Source organism: Delphinus delphis, chromosome 1 (genome assembly GCF_949987515.2).
Source record: "Delphinus delphis chromosome 1, mDelDel1.2, whole genome shotgun sequence".
Lineage (NCBI taxonomy): Eukaryota > Metazoa > Chordata > Mammalia > Artiodactyla > Delphinidae > Delphinus > Delphinus delphis.
In genome coordinates, this window is record NC_082683.1 from 100,529,290 (window position 1) to 100,535,289 (window position 6,000).

The 6,000-nt window shown below is 42.8% G+C and overlaps 1 protein-coding gene across 2 annotated transcripts in view; it reads right to left on the bottom strand.

Moving 5' to 3' along the window:
- Window positions 1-1,003, bottom strand: part of CSDE1 (cold shock domain containing E1) — a 37,343-nt gene extending 36,340 nt beyond the window's left edge. For both annotated transcript variants that reach the window (XM_060027647.1, XM_060027638.1), the window contains exon 1: window positions 912-1,003. The gene's annotated coding sequence lies outside the window, so the exon portion shown is untranslated. The remainder of the gene's footprint in view (window positions 1-911) is intronic.
- Window positions 1,004-6,000: the final 4,997 nt, after the last annotated feature.

The following is a 6,000-nucleotide window of genomic DNA, read 5'->3' on the forward strand; positions in this document are numbered from 1 at the left end:
AGCCATGCCTTTCATTGCACAATATGGGCCGGGCTCTTACACCATAAGAACCAGAGGGGGAGTAAGGAGAACTCCACTGAGTTCTCACCGAGTTCGCCCTAACACCAGGATTAGAAGGGTGAGAGCCATGTGCCTAAGTTTAGGGGCTGGTTCTCTTCCTCAAGAAGCCGAAGGGGAGGACTAGACGGGAAGGTTGGGTGTTGAGACCCAAGATAAACAGCTCTAGGTGAATGGAAGTAAGGATGACAATTCGGCCGCACTACCGTGCCAGATGTGCCGAGGAAAGGTGGTGTCTCTAAGCAGTTAGATGGAGCGGCGTCTCAGTCCATACACAAAGGAAGCGCCATTGCCGCACTGCGCGCTGGTACTCGTAGTCAGATCCAAGCAGGTGATGGCCAAGATACCACAGGGTTCAGAGTCAGGATAGGCCCCTCTCCTATGCCTCCAGCTCTTCCAGTCTCACACAAAGGACCGCGCCACCACTCCCTCGCCCCGCCCGCCGGGACTTGTAGTTCTCGTTCCCCCCACCAAGCCGCAGAGGAAGAAGCAGCCAGACTACAACTCCCAGCAGCCTCCGCGCCCGAGCCCCGCACCCCTGCCTCCATCTTGGCTGCGGTCGGAGCCTCCATTTTCGCTCCCTCCCCCCACTTTAGTCACCACCACCACCACAACGCGCGACCGCCTGGCCTAGACTCTTCGCTTCTGCTCTGCAGCCTGATGTGAGGCCTAGACAGTTGAACGGGAGCCGGGTGGAAAAGCCCGGGGCAGGGACTCAGGGTGAGATCGTCTCTACCCGGAGCTCTAGGAGTGCCCACCCTGCCTCAGAAGTCTCTCCCGTTTGTCTTGGTCCTCTCATCCGCCCTTAACGTGGCTTCTTGCTAACCCTAGTTGGACCCTGAGGTCGTACTCACCCCAACAGCTCAGCGCCCCCTCTCCAGCGCCGCCATAAGCAGCACGGCCCGGTACGTAGGACTAAATCTCGCTTCTCTCGCGAGAGTTGCGGGCTTCGAGCGCGTGCACAGGAAGGGGGGAGCGTACCCTTAGTACGCCTGCGCACGAGGGCTGAGTGACGCCGGCCAGTTCGCTGCGCTTAACCACAACCGAAGTGGTGTCTGCGTTCCCTTAGTTCCCCTCCTCCGTGAGCTGCAGGAAGCAATCTCTGTGTTTGCTGACTCCGCTGGGACGCACGGGGCGGGGTGGCGGGTGACTTTCGGCGTCTCTGATCTTTGCAAACCTGAATGTTTTAGGCCCCGAGACCAGGGTAAACCTTGAAGACGAACAATTAGGAGGGCATATCAGGAATGTAATATAAAGGATTTCTCTTTTCTCAGCGAGAATCCGGAAGTTCCTCAAACCCCAGTTCCTCTTTATTCACCGTGCAAGCTTTCTTTCTCTTGTCCGCTACCTTAGACTGGACTTTTATTTAATATAGAGTTAGGCTTTAAGCAAGGTAATTTGAATGCCATACGTGAGAACTTTGTTTCCCACAAACTATGTTGCTTGCAACAGACAGACAAGAGTGAGCAAGGTAGCATAATCATTAAAAAACAAACTCCTTCAACTGACCTTTTTAGTTAACAGAAGATCTACATAGTGTATCAGGTAATCAGAGGGGTGAATCAGTAACCAAAAGGTTGAAATCAGGGCAAATGGATGACTCATCCCACAGGGAAAGAGGGAAGGAGGAAAATGGTTAATTCTGGCCCCAGAAAAGTTCAATGAATTATACCTTGCCAAACGATAGAGCAGTCCCCTCTGGTGAGAGGAATGCTCTTTCACAGATTCTGTGGCTCTCTCATTTGACAATATTGGATAAAAAATGACCAGTCAACGCTCCTGAGAACTCTCCCACCACTTTATTTTCCCCTTCAACACTTATTTGTCTGGCATCTTGTATGCGTTGTCACAGGGGTGTGTACTATAGTAAAGATAAACGGTCATGGTTCTGTCCTCAAGGAACTTTCAGTCTAGCATCATTCAATAATCACAAAACCAAAATCTGAACATACACATTGAAATAACTGCAATGAAGGAAAGGTGCACAGCTCATTTCTGAGCAAATCATCTTGAATTATAAGAGGAGGTAGTATTTTCTGATGTTCAAAGATTTTTCTTTCCACCTTTGTTGCTATTGGTCTAATCCCATACCACCTCCAAGCTGCCTCTTCTTTTTGATGCCTTCCCACGCTTTCCCAGGCACAGATATTTGCTTCATTTTCAGCGCTTTCATAGCTCACTCTATTGTAATTATTAGTTTATACTAGCTAGTGATTCTTTAGGACAGGGCCTGTGACATTCATCTTTGCATCGCTCTTTCCTGACAGTGCCTGGCATAGACAACCCTCAAAAGCTTGTTGAATGAATAGCACTGAACAACAATGTAAGAAGTTGTTAGAAAGTGGAGTGTTCTGTTGGGAAGTATGGAATGTAAATATGTCAACCTAGCTGTTTTGTTTCCTCTGTCCAAATCTTAAATTAAGATTTCTCCTCCCCAGCAATAGATCTCGTTTGGATATTCTAATCTAGTGTTACAGAGAGACTGCCCTGGGCTCTTGCAGTAGAAATAAGGTCATGTGAAGCTGGGCTAAAAGTAGAATTAGGTCTAAGAGCACACATTCTCAAATATCACAGCAATGGGAAATGTAAAAAGTAATAGTCTCACTAAATTCTATAAATACAAGTCCTATTAATAAGAATAAAGTCTCAATTTCTACCATCATACATAGCTTCTGAAGACCTTCTTAAACCATGTAACTGTTTTATCATCCTCATTCTATGTCTCAATTGCCTTTAAATTCCTCCTTGGTCCATTAGTATCGAATTACACTTAACACAAAATGCAAATGTGTATCAATCCAGAAGCATACATTTTAGCTTCCAATGCATTAAAGTAAAAGATGGAGTAATTCACTAGTTTAAATGATTTTGTCTTAAATCATTGATTTAAATCACTAGTTTAAATGATTTAGTCTTTCTACAATTACCACTCATAGGTTTCATTTTTAGGTAGAGGTAGGTTTCATTCTTAGGAGATCACATTTTAAGGCAATAATATTTTTTCAGAGTAATTTTGAAGTCAAATTAAAAATACCCCAAAATGTAGTTATATTTTTATGTTTATTTTTTAAACTGAAGTTAATTAAAGCAGAAGCTTATGAAGTCACTTGGGAAACCATTTCCTATAACAATAGGGTAATCATGGATTTGGGGAAGATATTTACTCCATTAAGGAATAATAATCAGAATTTAAAAGTTGCATATATTTTTGGTTATCATACTAATTTTTCTTTCGAGAAACATAGACAATGAGATTGATTATAGTTGTGGGGTTTTTTTCCTCTACCATTATCAATAAGCACATTTCTCTGGAGTCTATTTGAGAATCAAAAGCAAGCATTCTGGGCTTCCCTGGTGGCGCAGTGGTTAAGAATCCGCCTGCCAATGCAGGGGACACGGATTTGAGCCCTTGGCCGGGAAGATCCCACATGCCGCGGAGCAACTAAGCCCGTGCACCACAACTGCTGAGCCTCTGCTCTAGAGCCCGCGAGCCACAACTACTGAAGCCCACGCTCCTAGAGCGCGTGCTCCATGAGAGAAGCCACCGCAGTGAGAAGCCTGCATACCGCAAGGAAGAGTAGCCCCCGCTTGCTGCAACTAGAGAAAGCCCGTGCACAGCAACGAAGACCCAACGCAGCCAAAATAAATAAAATAAATTTTTAAAAAAGTAAGCATCCTTTATGCATTTATAAGGTTTTCTTGAGCAGCAATGGATGAGATTTTTGTCAGTTGTCTGTGAAATGAGAAAAATTAGATCAATGTAGAGACTTCTTTTAAGTAAGGCTAAATTGATTCAAGATTTAAGGACTGTTTTGTTTTTTTCTTTTTTTTGGCCATGCCATATGGCATGCAGGATCTTAGTTCCTGGACCAGGGATCGAACCTGTGCTTCCTGCAGTGGAAGCACGGAATACTAACCATTGGACCGCCAGGGAAGTCTTTAAGCACCGTTTTTATTCTGACATTATGTCTTTCCTAGTTAGGGAAGTTAATGAGAACTTCCTTTATAAAATTATGGTAATAGTGGGTGGTAAAGGAATCCACATTCAAGATATCAGAACAGGAAAACACAAGTTAGAGCAAAAACTTTCATAAAGAATATTACTTCCAAAAGAATGTAAATAAGATTTAACCCTAGAACCCCACAATCCAAAACTTTTTATTCATTAGCAAGCCCCCAAACAGTTAAAATGATTGTTTAAATGAGAATAATATGTAAGAATAACAATTATGTAATAAAATATTAGAATTTAAATAAAAATAAGGCAGAAGCTTTATATAATGCTTCCCTTTTTTAAAAAAAATGAATTTATTTATTTATTTTTGGCTGCATTGGGTCTTCGTTGTTGCACGTGGGCTTTTCTGTAGTTGTGGCGAGTGGGGGGCTACTCTTCATTGTGGTATGCAGGCTTCTCATTGCGGTGGCTTCTCTTGTCGCAGAGCATGGGCTGTAGGCACACAGGCTCAGTAGTTGTGGCTCGCGGGCTCTAGAACACAGGCTCAGTAGTTGTGGCGCACGGGTTTAGTTGCTCCGCGGCATGTGGGACCTTCCCAGACCAGGGCTCGAACCCATGTCTCCTGCAATGGGAGGTGGATTCTTAACCACTGCGCCGCCAGGTGAGCCCTATAATGCTTCCCTTTAAAATGTCAACATTGCACTGAACGGAAGAATTAGGTGGACATGCTAAGCTGCTGCACTAAAAGTAATCACCATAACATTTTGGCTCTGGGAATCAGCCAGAGAGAAGCATGGAGCAAAACCTATTTCAAACTTAATTAAAAATAAAACCAATTGTATTTAGAATAAAGTCCAAACTCTTTTACAATGATCTATAGTACAAGGCCCTAAATGACCTAGTCTCTGCTAAGTCTAACCCCTGGTTCACTGTGTTTCAATCCACTGCCACCAACATTGCAAATTTTTTCCTACTTCAGAATCCTTGCCTTTACTCTTGCCTCTGCCTGGAATGCTCTTTCCCCAAATCATCAGATATTTGGCACTTTCTTATCACTCAGATTTCAGCCCAAATGTTACCACCTCACAAAGATCTTTTCTAAAGTAAAAGTACTCACTGTTACCATTGCTCTCCATAACAATATTAGCTTGTTTTATTGTCTTTATAATATGTATTGTTATCCAAAATTAACACATTTATGAATTTAATTTTTCATTGCCCTACTTCCTGAACAATAATGTAAGCTTCAGTTCTCTGGTTCATCATTGTATCCTCTAAACCTAGGATAGTGGCTAAGATAACAGTAAGTACTTAATAAATGTTCATTGAATGAATGAGTTATACTTATTTAATTAAATCTAAGACAGTATTGACTGTGTGATACATCATTATTTATGTACCAGCAAGAAGAAAATGTTGCCATTTTCACTGTGACATAGGGAGTTCCTTGGCGATCCAGTGGTTAGGAGTCCGTGCTTCCATTGCAGGGGGCATGGGTTCCATCACTGGTTGGGGAACTAAGATTCTGCAAGCCGTGCTGGTGCAGCCAAAAAAAAAAAAACCAACACACTATGACATAATACTTTTATTACTTAGAATTTTATATTCATTAAAAGGGCCCTTTTAAACTAATTTAGACCTAGTTTTTTAAAATTATGTCACACTTGTGTGTATATAAAGCAAAAAAAAAAAGCAAAGTAAATTAGTTGAGGTATTCCTAAAACTTCTTTACTAGTCCAACTCTTCTGAATCTCTTTCTTTTTAGTAATAAATTTGAACATGTTTTTATTTTTTATAAAATTTATTTATGGCTGTGTTGGGTCTTTGTTGCTGCGTGCGGGCTTTCTCTAGTTGTGGCGATTGGGGGGTGCTCTTCGTTGCAGTGCATGGGCTTCTCATTGCAGTGGCTTCTCTTGTTGCAGAGCACGGGCTCTAGGTGTGCAGGCTCAGTAGTTGTGGCTCGTGGGTTCTAGAGCGCAGGCTCAGTA